General features: G+C 38.9%; 1 protein-coding gene across 1 annotated transcript in view; it reads left to right on the top strand.

The window, feature by feature from the left end:
• The window catches only part of Cmc1 (C-X9-C motif containing 1), a 77,335-nt gene that overhangs the window by 47,404 nt on the left and 15,965 nt on the right, over positions 1 to 13,966 (top strand). The window lies entirely within an intron of this gene.

The raw sequence follows: 13,966 nt of genomic DNA, 5'->3' as shown, positions 1-13,966 counted from the left end.
AAACAAGTGAAAAGTGTAACAAAAGGACTCGTATGTAAACATTGAGTACTGGCAATTAGGAATTAATCTGCTTTTATTTTGCAAGCACAAAGAAAATTCTTAATTGCAAGTTAAGAGATTAATGGAAATGATATAGACAAGTTAAAGCCAGCATAAATCAGCCACACCAGAAACCCCAGATTTGTTAAGAGTATTTCAGCTACTTTTAGAAATGTAATAAATCTCTTTAGCGCAAAGACTTTGAATCAGAATTTTCCGTCTATTCTCTGTTGCCCATCGTGCATCTATCATACATACTGCCCACCTCTATTGTGCAGTGCTGGGAAGTATCATCTACAACCTCATGCTTGCCGGACAAGTATTCTGTCGTTGAGTTGTGTTTCCAGTCCTCGACTTCTCTTTAGGACATATATGTGTGTTCACTCATTTGGGTAAAATAGAGGTTCTCAGAACAGCATGTAATTACTAGATTAGTCATTCCAGCCCGTAAGCCAGGACTTAGGTTCCTCACTACAAAGCCTGTTAGAGATAGGGCTTGCTGCTTAATTTTTTTTATTACCTTGGAGAAGTTGTATTGATGCTTAGTTTCTGTTGCTTTTTGTTTAGAAAAATAAAGCAAATTAAGATGCAGTTTCTACATTCTGCTACTCCAGAAATATCCTTAGTGAATAATATTTCCCAACAGATTGCTTTTATTACAAACCTTTTATTTTTATTTTTATAATTTTTTATTTTTTGAAATTATAAGATAATTACATCATTTCTCCTTTCCTTTTCTCCCTCCAGCACCTCCCATCTATCCCATTTACACTCTCTCAAATTAATAGCCTCTTTTTGTTTGTTGCGTGTGTGTGTGTGCGCGCGCGCGCGCGCGCGTGTACATTCCTAAATACATAAATAAAAAAAACCCTGCTTGTTTTGTACAATGCTGCCTGTGTGTATGTGATCTGAGAGCTGACCATGTGGTATTTAAGTTTAAGTCTTGTGTCTTAATCTTTACCTTCCTTTTAGCTCTTGAACACAAACCCTGACTTGTTCATGACTGAGGCATACTAGCATTGACAGCTGTGCCTTGGGAATGGCCTGTGCCATGCTTAGGAATTTAGTAGTCTCATCTACTGTTATCTTTCTCATTGCTCATTTTCTTTGTAAATGGTTTTTTTTTTTTTTTTTTGGATTGTCATGTGCAGAATTAGACATTTTGGTATTACTGGCTGTGAAATTACCTTGTTGGTTTCCTTGCTTTAAGTTTTTCCTCTGGCAGTTCCCTCGGAGGGTACTACCTGGACAGTCCTACTGAAAACGTGTCCTGTTGCTCTTCTCTGATTGTCCCCTCTTGAGACACTGTAATGGTCCACAGTGTTTCTCTTCTTGTCTGCCTTTGAGGATAAGCTTCTAAGCATAGAGTTTCTGATTGGTTTCACATATACAGTCCACAGCTGGAACACAGCTTGAGGGAGAGACACACTCAGTACATACCTAACAGAAGAACGAGCTAAATGTGGAGAATTTGAAGAGCATTAGAAGTAGCATGCACTAGACCAGTGGCATGTTGTCTCTTGGCCCCGCAGCAAGGTTCAGGCCAACATGGGTGATATTGTCAGAATATCTCATAAACCAAATGGGAAGGAAAAGAGAAGAATGTTTTCATCATGAAGATATGACACATGGTAGAGGAAATGCCTGTGTTCAACATGATTCAAATGGTATGCATATTTATATATGTAACATATATGTTAAAATGGCATGTTAATATGCACTTTTTGATGTGTTAGTTAAAGCCAGAGAAGAGGATACTGTTTTCTGTCTACCATATTTTTATGATCCACTAAAGAGTTGCAAGCTTTAGTTACCATGTACAACAGATAAACCTAAAACAAAAATTACATAAGCACAGGACCTAGTTTCCTTTTGTGACTACTGATGTTTTATTATGACATCAGATTGATCTTGGGTGCTAGTTGTAACCTTTTAAACATTTCCACATTTCATACCTAGTGGCTGCTCATATGTAAGACTCGGGTGTTACGTAATGAGAGCAAACAGGACAGTGTCTCTTCACTCTGCTAACTTGGCGCTCCCTTCCTTGCTCTTTTTGGATGAATAGGATACAGCCTGAGACTACCTTGGGTGGAAAGGCAGTCTAGGGCTCATTTTGGAATTACCATAAAACCCAGGACCAAGTAGGCCATGAACAGATTGTTAGAAATCTGAATTATTCTCTCTTCCCAGCTGTTATAAGATGTAACAGGCCAGAAACTATGCATATATTCAGTTAAGTAGAATGTGACAGAGTCTTCCCATGATAATGATAATGCTGAGACTCCTTACATGATTGGCTGGTTAGTATTGGAACTGTGGAATATTTTACACCAAACCCAGAAGACCTAGGAATAACATACTCTCTTTGACATGGAAAATATGATGATCCTTTGCTGTTCAAGCTTGTACATTTAAAGGAAGCTCTTTTTAGCTGAATGTCAGCAAAGCAGCTGCTTCTTGAATTTAGTTTGTGAAACACTGAATTATTCATTTCTATAAACAAAACTTCCTTAGTAATTATTTAGCATTAATTTATTTCTATTTATTTCAATCAACCCTGTTGACATTCTAGTTTAAAATTAAAAATACTCTTTGTGGAGTTTAACAAAGAAGACTTTGTGGCAGCTACTTTTTCTACCTGAGATGAATTACATCTTATGATTCTTTTTTAGTCTTTTAATAAAGTTTTTAAGAATATAAAGAATAAACGTGAAATGTTTTTCTATAGTGTCTTCTAAGTGTTCAAGGCTCTCCTTGGCACTGTTTTTTGACTTTTTAGATCTTAGCATAATGCTCTATGCTTGCACATGAGTAGCACATAGTTAGTCTGAAATCTAACATTGTAAGTGCATTAGCAGTATTTTAAATAATTATTTATTTAATCCTTTGTATTCATGTTATTTGATAGACTATTTAGCAGAAAAAAGGTAAAGCTTGTTGTTTTGTGTTTCTTTGAATTCTCTTATCTACAAATGCAAGTTTATGAAATTTAAAAATAAAAATGTACATTTTTACATTATAAATAAGATTTTATATATAAAATGCATATAACACCATTACATTATAACACGTGGTTCTATTATATATCTGCATTGTATGTACAGCACAATTTTGATTTACACTACTGAAAACTCTCAACTCTAGTAAACTACATTTACTGGTAATTTTCATTCTAAGAACTTTTTTTCTAATTTTCTTCTAATTTTTTGAGTTTGCTAATAAGCAAAACAGTCGTTTCTGGGCAATAAACACAGCAAATAATTTGGCTTTACAGTTTGTCTCTGTGTTAAATTAAAGGAAATGAAGAAGGGTGAAGTCAATTCCATATTCTCTTTTATAGTAACATTACAAATTTGCATAAGAGTTTTCTTATTTTGGGACTTAGTGATTTCCATACTCAACAAGGTTGGGTCACTAGGTTTTCCTCTTTCTGGAAAGGTCACTTAGAAATAACTGGGTTGGTTTCAGTTATGTGCCTGCCTTTTGGAGAGGATAGTTGTAGAAGGAATAGATCTGAAGAAGAGTCGCTGTTTCTTGGCCCGTTAGAAATATGCCTGACATGTCTTTTTGTCTGAGAGTAACCAATCTCTAATAAAACTATATTCTTAACTACTTGAGCTGATAAACAGCGAGGTTTGTTTTAAAGAAGTCAAGTTTATTTTATGTCAATTTTCTATTTGCCCTGTATAAGATATATTTAATTACCTTACCCCATCTCTGGGTTCAGATTAATCAGATCCTGCTACATAGTGGTGCTCAAATTAGAATAATACTTTAATCAACTGTGTTACCCATGCCATGGTAGACTAGGAAAGCTACTCTTGGCATATTGAAGATGCATGCATTTTATTTTCTATTGTAATTTAAAAGTAAAATCAGAAATATTGATTTCTACTTGACTGGAGAGATGATTTAGTTTGAATATCAGTCTGATGTTAATCAGGTGAGAATTAATTGAGTTGGAGGTATTAGATATTCAGTGCTGTTAACTGAGCCGTGATCAATCTAGAGAGAAGCTTTCTGTTGGACTGCGCTAGAATTGTCAAACAGCTCATGTACTACAATATAGAATAATCTTTTCATGTTCATCCTTCTATCTTCTTGTCTCATTAAATGCACCACTAAATTCATTCTATACACAGACTAATCTTTAAAGTGCAGAATGTTAATAAATCATAATTTAATAGAAAATTAAAAGCATAATAATTTTGTCACAAAATGCTTTTGTTGTCACAATTTTTGTAATATATTATCTAGAGCTGAATTTTAAAGCCAAGTGATTAAATACCTACTTCTGAAGTATGCTTGTAACAAAAAAAGGAGGAAAAAAAACCCTATATAGGTTTTTTTAACTGTTCAACATTGAAAGAAGTGAGCAGTAGAGAATTATTTTAATGTTTATTTCCTGAAATAAAAATAGAATCAGTATCATTCTGTTGGTCTGAAATGTGGCATGGGCTTTTCATTTATTTTAAGAGTGTGATAGCAATATCATAAGTGTTGTGAAAATATAAATGGTGAGATAACACCTCCATAGGACCTGATCTTAAGTAGTAACATTGTAAAATCTTTAAATAAACTGCAGCCAGAACTAAAAGGATCGATTTGCCTTGTTAACTAGGGATAGAACACTTATTAATGACTAATTAAATTTAAGGCACTGTGTCTTTTAGCCCCTTCCCCTATTTTTTTTTTTCTCTTCAAAACTGAGAATTTGGATTTATTTACCACCAAAGTAGCACATATTATTGTCAGATTTCTTTCATTTTGGCAGTTGGTGTGACTGTGTTAAATTAGAAGAAAGCCTGCAGTGTGACTTTTGAGAGTGTCTTTTTACCCTGAAATAATGCTTTTCGCTTGATGAAACCATGTAGACATATATTTCACAAAAAGGAATTTCTAAATTTATAGTTGAGAACAATTAGTATTTAAGGAGACAGCCCTGGAGGGTGATGAATGGGGAGTTCTTGCTCTCAGTGGGGTTCCCGCCAGGTGTTGCTATAGGAGATAATGGAGAGGTGCCTATTTCCTCATGCCACTTCCTTACCCCTGGTTCCCTTTCCCCCTCTCCCAGCTTAGAGCAACTTTTCTTCTTTTTTAAGTTAACACTTTGTTCCATGCTTAGAGAGTACCAAAACCAGAGACAAACAGTTTCTTCAACTCTTGTTCCCAGACTGTCAGTGTCCCTGCTGGGAGATAACTGAGCGATGGCTCCACATTCTTCCACAGCCTCCTTGTGCTTCTGCTCTGAGCAGGGACATCCACAGCATATTCTAATGCATTACCAACACCCTCTATGTCCTGAGGACTGCTAGTGGCAGCCTACCTGTGCTGCAGTCCAGCTCCGGGGGCGGGACCAAGGCAGGAGATACTTGAGCCCAGCAAGTTGACCATGGTAACAGGCTTCTCAAAACAGAAAATGAAAAGACCTTTGGAGACTAATACCTGTCAGTGTGCTGTTTGTGATGCTGGGTGCTATCTTGTGGTGTAGTATTTTCATTTTGGCAGGTGGTATAAGACATCTTTTATTCAAGAAGATAGGCTATGGCTATCAGTATGTTATTCCTTTAATGAATACCTGTGTAATATTCTCCTTATGGTTAGTCACAAATTAACTTACTTTAAGAAAGATACATTAATAGTTATCTTATTATGAGGTGAATGAGACTGTTCCTGTGGTTAGCTTTGAGGCTCTCACTGTTTTTATGGACACCGAACTATGTAAAAGCAGCTAGTTGAATATTTGTCACACCAGCTCATTACAGGCTGCTGACCATGCTGACTTGGGAGTAGACTGTGTGTCAGGCCCAATAATGAGATATGTAAGGAAAATGGAAAAAATAGACTCACTGACTTTTTGGTTCTCTTGCCTGGCTACTTTCTTAGTTCTCCCCTTCTCATCATTAATGATGCTCATGGATGCTGCCATTTGAGAATCTCCTACCTGTGATCCTTTTAAAAAAAGGCAGGATAGTCAGGTGCTTTGCTGGTCACCTGACTTTCTCATACCTTCCTTTCAAATTCTGGCAGCACTTCGTTGAGATCAGGCTTCCCTGGTGCACTAAGTTACTCCAAATTGTGTGGAACATTGGCTTTCAGGCTGTGTCTTGCTCTGATGACTCCATTTCACAAAGCAGCTTTTGGCTCTATTTTGAGTGCAAACACAGAGAAAGGATGCCTCTGCATGTCATTGCATGTGCAGGTCCCAGCCCCACATGTGAAGCACAGATTAGTAATAACTTAATCCTGAAAATAAAAAATAAAAAAATACCACATGTAAGTGAAACAAAGGAGATTGGGATCATGTGGGCACACAGACATACTAAAAACATACTAGGCCAAGGACTTCTTGAGCCTTGAGACTGTGGAAAGGTGACACCCTCACTTGTATTCCACACCGAACACTGAGATGGAGATGGGAGCCCATCTGTCACCTGAGATCCCTGTGTGTGTCAGCTCAACTAGGTCCCCTACTTAGGTTGCCCTGTGATGGTCTGTTCCTGTGTCCAGACCTGGCTGTGCACCTAACTGTCAGGTCTCCAGGTCCTGTCTACCTCACCTCTGCAGCTTCACTCACTCCTGGGCTTGCCCTGAACTAGCTTTCCACTGACTAGGTTAATCTAAGTACCTGCAGTGGTTTAGAGGGCCCGTGTCTGTGTCCACCTCCATCTCCTTGAACTTGTTCCCTCTTTAACCTTTTTATAACCCTAGACATACCGAGAGGGAGGGAGGGAGGGAGGGAGGGAGGGAGGGAGGGAGGGAGGGAGAGAGAGACAGAGACAGAGACAGAGACATAATTACTACATGGTGTGTGATCTGAGAGTTAATATTAGTAATTAAGATTGAAATTAATCTCTCCTCAGCCAGCTATCAAGGGAAATTGGGACCACTTGGCAAATGCAGTCAATATACTGATAATGTAGCTTGTGAGTTTGTTATTATTCTTTAAAATAATGGTTCTGACCTTGTGGAAAGAACACAAATTTGTCTGTGTTTCCAGCAGTGTGTATATGGCACACTTCAAACCTACAATGCAGACTTGATCATTTTGGGTGGTTGTGAGAAGCTTATGAAGGAAAGAGGCTTTATCGTTGCATTCGTGAATTTATTGTCATTTGCCTCTTCAAATAGACAACAAAAAGATCTGCCACTGTCCCTATAAATAATCCTTCCCCTGTGCTCATATCAGGAGTTATAAGTAAACTCATCAGATCACAGGAACAATAAATATAATGAAAAAAATTTAGCCCATTATATTCAGTTTGGAGAAGCCACTTTCTAATGTGTAAAGTTCTCACTTAAAATATTTAAAAATATAAGAATTCTGCAGAACTTAGACTCAGGAGCTGAGGTATCTGATGCTATTTTATTTTTGGTGGCTACTATGTTGCCATTCAGTAAGAACCCAGTAGGCAGCCCTGACTCACTGCTCCTGTGACAGTGAGGGAGCATGCTGAGTTACTGCCTCTCCACTCTAGGGTCTTGAGAACAGTGGCCTGCTAGTCTTTTCTGTTGGTCTGAATGTCCCTACAGGGTAGTGAGCCTCCCAACCCTTGTTCTCATCATGGAAAGAAGCGAGTGGGATCCAGTTGTTATAGACACTTTTCTTGAATTTGAAAAGACTGGTTCTACTTTAGTCTGTGCCACACTGTATGCTCTTAAAATTAGGATGTTACCTATTTAAAGCTCAGTTTCCCCAACTGGCAACTTAAGGTAATAATAGTGCCTGTTTGGTAGAGGTTTTATATACATAAAGCATTTAATACAGTGCCTAGCACACAGTGAGCAATCCGTGTTGTAGTTGCCATTGATGTTATTATTAATAACTTTAAGTGCTTGTAGGAAAATAATAGTGAAATTACATGGAAAACAGAAGAATAAAAAAAAAAAGGCCATGTAATTTTCTTCTTTGAAGAAATGAATTAAGGGTTATCTGAAGCCCCTATTTAATACCAGTAGTACATCTTTGGCCTCTGTTCTCCCATAGACCCATATGGTCTGTGTGCCAGCAACACACACTGACTGCTTCTTCTGGGAATTACATTTTGATCTCATTACATTTATAGTCTAGCAAACAGACAAGTCTATCCCCTCCAAGTTTGTAATTTCCACAAAACTCTTAAGTTTTATGCTATGTATTTATTTATTTTTAACTTTGTTTTTGGACAGATTCTATACACAACTGAAATTGAAGTGGTGATAGTGAACAACAATGTCAAAAAGACAAAAAGCACCCACATGGAGTGACTCACAACCTCCCTTAACTCCAGCTCCAAGGAATCTGCTGCCCTCTTCTGGCCTCCATGGGTATCTGCACTCATGTGGACATACTTCAACCACAGACACACATACACATACTGAAAAATAAAATAAATCTTAAAAAAAACTTAAAAAGTGATTGTAAAATAATTAATTTTTTAAAATAATGGAGATATAAGTAGTGGTTCTAGTCAGAGACTTGAATTAAAAAAAAATTTGTGTATATGAATGTTTTGCTTGTGTACATGTATATGTTCCATGTGTCTGCCTGGTGCCTCCAGAGGTCAGAAGAGGGCATTGGATTCCTTTGCAATGGAGTTACAGGTGGTTGTGGTCTACCATGTGGGTGCTGGGACCTAAAGCCAGGTTCTCTTCAAGAGCACCAAGTACTCCTAACTGCTGAGCCATCTTTCCAGCTACCAATAAAATATTTTTTTTTAAAATGTATCTTTTAAAACTTTTATCTCAATAAGCACCTTAGTTCTAGATAACTAAATTTGTAAAATACTATGTTCCATGAAACTCATTAAGTGAAGAAAAAAATGTAGATCAAGATCAAGTATCTGATTTTTTTCCTTTTTTTTTGAGACAGAGTTTTTCTGTGTAGCCCTGGCTGTCCTAGAACTCTCTCTGTAGACCGGGTTGGCCTTGAACTCACAGAGATCCACCTGCCTCTGCCTCCCGAGTGCTGGGATTAAAGGTGTATGCCACTACTGCCCAGCAAGTGTTTGATGTTTTTAGATTCCCCCAGTATATGGCTTATTGGAAACTCAAAGTTTGTTCATATCACAGTAACTGGAAACTGCAGCATGAATTATTATTTGGTCCACTATCTTAGACTGAAGCTTCTGGTTCTTCCTAGACTTTTTTTAAAAAAATTTATTTATTTATTTTACATCTTGACCACAGTTTCTTCTTCCTCTACTCCCATCCCCTCTTCCCATTTCCTCTCTGCTCCCCATCTCCTGCCTCAATCTACTCCTTCTCTCTGTTCAGAAAGGGGTAGGCCTTCCATGGGTATCAACAAAACATGGCATATCAAGTTGGAATAAAACTAAGCACTTCTTCTTGTATTAAGACGGGCAAGGCAATCCAGTATGAGGAATAGGTTCTCAAGAGCCAGCCAAAGAGTTAGGGATAGTTCCTGCTCCCATTGTTAGGAGTCCCACAAGTAGTCCAAGTTACAGAACTGTCATAAATATGTAGAGGGCCTAGGTTGGTCCCATGCAGGATCCTTGGTTGTTGGTTTAGGCTCTGTGAGTTCCTATGAGCAAGGTAAATTGACTTTGTAGGTTTTCTTGTGATGTCCTTGACCCCTCTGGCTCCTACAATCCTTTCTCCCTCTCTTCAGCAAGGTTCCCTGAGCTTGGACTGATGTTTGGCAGTGGGTCTCTGCATCTCTTTCCATCAGTTATTAGATGAAGGCTCTCTGATGACAATTGGGGTAGTCATCAGTGTGATCACAGGAGATGGCCAGTTCAGGCTGTTTATCCACTATTTCTAGGAGTCTTAGCTGGGGTCATCCTTGCAGATTTGTGGGAGTTTCCCTTGCATCAGGTTTCTAACTGACCCCCAAATCCCCCCCTTCCAGTCATTTCTTTCAGTACTTTTCCTTTCCATCTACCCCACAATCCAGTCCCTCAAGTTCCCATTCCTACCTGCTCCTCTTCCACCCAAATCTCTTCTATTTTTTCCTTTCTCAGGGAGATCAATGTGTTCCCCTTTGGGCCCTCCTTGTTACCTAGCCTCTCTGGGTCTGTGGGTTGTAGCATGGTCCTTTATGGCTAATATCCACTTATGACTGAGTACATACCATGTTTGTCTTTCTGGAGCTCAGTCTCTTTCAGCTGAGGAGTTGGTGAGGTAGGAGGTGGCTGTGGTTTGTTCCTTTGTCTCTCTGTTCTTTCAGTATTTTACCCTGATATCTGGCTCAGGGTTTTTATTAAGACTAATTAGGATTCTTGCTACATTTACCAGCTGTAGGAGTTCCCTGGTAGACTTTTTGGGTTTGCTTATGTATACTATCATGTCATCTTCAAAAAGCGATACTTTGACTTCTTTTCCAAGTATATCCCCTTGATCTTCTGTTGTCTTATTGCTGTAGCTAGAATTTCGAGTACTATATTGAATAGATGTGAAGAGAGTGGACAGCCTTGTCTTGTTCCTGATTTTAGTGGAATTGCTTTGAGTTTCTCTCCATTTAGTTTGATATTGGCTGTCAGCTTGCTGTATATTGCTTTTATTATATTTAGGTTATGTTCCTTGTATCCCTCATCTCTACAAGACTCTTATTATGAAGGGGTGTTTGATTTTGTCAAAGGCTTTCAGCATCTAATGAGATGATCATGTGTTTTTTTTTTTTTTTTTTCCTTTCAGTTTGTTTATATGGTTGATTACACTGACAGATTTTCATATGTTGAACTATCCCTGCATCTCCGGGATGAAGCCCACTTGTTCATGGTGGATGATCTTTTTGATGTGTTCTTGGATTCAGTTTGCCAGCATTTTATTGAGAATTTTGCATCAATGTTCATGAGGGAAATTGGTCTGTAATTCTCTTTCTTTGTTGAGTCTTTGTGTGGTTTGGGTATCAGGTGACTGTGGCCTCGTGTAAAGAATTTGGCAATGTTTCTTCTGTTTCTGTTTTGTGGAGTACTGGTATTAGCTTTTCTTTCAAAGTCTGGTAGAATTCTGCACTGAAACCATCTGGGCTTTTCTTGTTTGGGAAAGTTTTAATGACTGTTTCTATTTCCTTAGGGGTTATAGATCTGTAGGCAGATTTTTCTGTCCCACTCGCCAGCTCCCAAATAACCACATGGAGACTTCTTATTAATTATGAAAGCTCAGCCGATAGCTTAGGCTTGTTTCTAACTAGCTCTTATAACTTAACCCATTTTTTAATAATTTATGTGCTGCCATGAGGCTCATGGCTTGTTAACACATCTTCTACATGTCCTTCTTCCTCTGCATCTGGCTGGGGACTCTGCCCTTCTTCCCAGCATCCTCTCTGCCCCGAAAATCCTGCCTAGCTATTAGCCGTTCAGCTTTTTATTAAACCAATCCAAGTGACACATATCCACAGTGTACAAAAAGATTATTCCACAACATAGGTCTGTTTAAATTGTTTATCTGATCTTGCTGGCTGGCGTCTGCCTGGCTTCTGCTCCAGGTGTTTCCCTTGTTCTCTCTTCCTCTTCTTCTCATTCCTCTTGCTCTTTCTTTTTTTGAGCCTAGATTTGTCCTCCTGTTTATTCTCTCTGCCTGCTAGCCCTGTCTATCCTTTCTCTGCCTAGATATTGGCGGTTCAGCTCTTTATTGGACCAATCAGATGCCTTAGGCAGGCAAGGTGAAACAAATGCAATACATCTTTACATAGTTAAACAAATGCAGCATAAACAAAAGTAACGCACCTTTACACAGTTAAAGTAATATTCTGTAGCATAAACAAATGTAACACATTTTTTCCTAGTTAAAATAATGTTGGGTTTGTTCAATTTATGAATTAAACTTTTGATAGTGTAACCACTGTGTTTTCCAAAAAGGTCTGGGAATTTGCCAACTAGCATGGTATTTTTTTTCAGGCAGAACTCAGGATGGCAATGATGATTTTTCCAGCCATTATCCGAATGAACCAGTTTGGCGTGGGTGTGATGAGGTCACAGTAGGGCACAGTGGAGGGGTGTCTAGCTTACTTTTTATCACCACTGTTGAACATGGCAGTTTTCTTAAAAGAACCCTCTAGTCAAAGTGGTCAATTCTGCATTAACTGTATGGACACATTCCCTTTGAGGACTGCCTGTGTCTTTTAATTGTGATGGTATCTTAACATAGTGCTCCAAGTTCAACAACAAATGTGTATGAAAAATAGGCTGTTGCACGAATCCTAATTGGTCTTAATAAAAACCCAGAGCTAGATATCAGGATGAAAGCTGAAAGATCAGAGAAGCAGAGCAAGCCACAGCTACCACCTCTTAACCTCACCAACTCCTCAGCCTGAAGAGTGTGAGTTTGTGTCTCCTCCCGCCTTATATTCCTTTCTCTACTGAGCCATTATCACTTCCTGTCTCAACTTTTCTAGTGCTGGAATTAAAGGCGTATGATCCCAATGCTGGAATTAAAGGTATATGCCACTACTGCCTGGCTCTGTTTCTCTTTTAGACTGGATTAATCTTGTGTAGCCCAGTGTGGCCTTGAACTCACAGAAATCTAGATGGATCTCTGCCTTTGCCTCCCAAATGCTAGGATTAAAGGTGTGTGCCACCACTGCCTGCCTTCTTTGGCTAATTCTGTGGCTGGCTCTGTCCTCCGATCTTCAGGCAAGCTTTATTTCTTAGATTCTAAACAATATATCACCACAATAGGCATTCTAAAATCAAAAGTAAAGGGCTTCTCAACATCCATGTGGCTGCCCCTTAGTGTATCCACTGATAATGGGCTAACCTTAAGCCTGCTTTGTGATTTGAGTTGTTGGAAGTCCTTGGCCAAAGGACACAAACTAAGTTCATTTGGTTTGACTATCCCTCATACCCAGCTCATCTGTATAGAGAACAGAAATGGAGTGATGGAAGAAATGTTCAGACTAAACAGTTAGATGGAGTTGGGATGGTGGGAGGGGTGATACCTAAGACCACTCACTCTGTGGGCTGTGATGGACATAACAGAGCACTCTTCATGTGCTCACATCCTATGCATTATTTAAGTTCATTTGATCTCTGTGTCTTTGGTCCTTGTTCCTATTCTGCCAGCTCTCTTCAGAGTCTAAGCATGCTGCTGTGGTAGATACAGGTGTGTCTGCTGTGGGGCTCTAGTTTTGGCCAAGTCCTCCCCACTCCAGTAAGATTTGTACATATTTAATTTATTTCAGTCATTTTTGGTTCTGTGATTTAAAAATATTTCATCACATATTATAGGTATGTAGCTGTATGAAGATTCCTGAAATTATCTGCTTTCTTTAAGCTAATTATAAGTAACTTCTATTCCTTAGTGATTGGAAAGTAGCACATGGCTCAAAGGAAGAGGAAACCTTGATAAGTCATACTACGGGAACTATAAAAACATTGAGACTGTACCCCTACAGCTTCTTTGTGAGGCTGATGTCATGTTTAACACCTGATGGGGTAATGGCTGGATACTTGACAGCAAAATAGTTACTTCACAGCTTAACCTGGAACTACTAGAAGCACAGTAGCCACAAAGTAGCATAGCAGTCAGGACTGCTGCAAAGAGTCAGGGCAAAGTGCATTGGCCTGTGGGGAGAATAGGGTGCAGCCGCATCTGAGGCAAAGCATTTGCAAGGCAGAGTGGCCAGTGGCCTGGCTGTGGGTAGAGTGTGGCCCCAGAGACTAAAAGTGCAATGTAAAAGGTGAGATTCCCAGGATGGAAATGAAACAGAAACCTATTTGTAATTTCTATGGTATCATAGGTCTTGGTAATGAATGAGAGCCCTGTTACTAGAAGTTAAGGCACATTGCAGTGTTCTTCAGAAGGTGGAGGCTTTTAGGGTGTCAGAGGGAAGTCTTCAGCTCTGCCATGTGCTTAGAGGAAACAGATGGACACCAGATACCTGGTCCTGGGAAAAGTCTCAACTTATCCCATTATTTATTCCCTTGGATGTGCTTCTTTCCCACTAGGAATCCTATGAGGTCACTGTAGTCTGTCTCTAGGC

The sequence above is a fragment of the Peromyscus eremicus genome, chromosome 7 (genome assembly GCF_949786415.1).
Source record: "Peromyscus eremicus chromosome 7, PerEre_H2_v1, whole genome shotgun sequence".
Taxonomy (NCBI): domain Eukaryota; kingdom Metazoa; phylum Chordata; class Mammalia; order Rodentia; family Cricetidae; genus Peromyscus; species Peromyscus eremicus.
The sequence above is the reverse complement of the archived record's forward strand: the minus strand, read 5'-3'. Positions and strand labels throughout refer to the sequence as shown.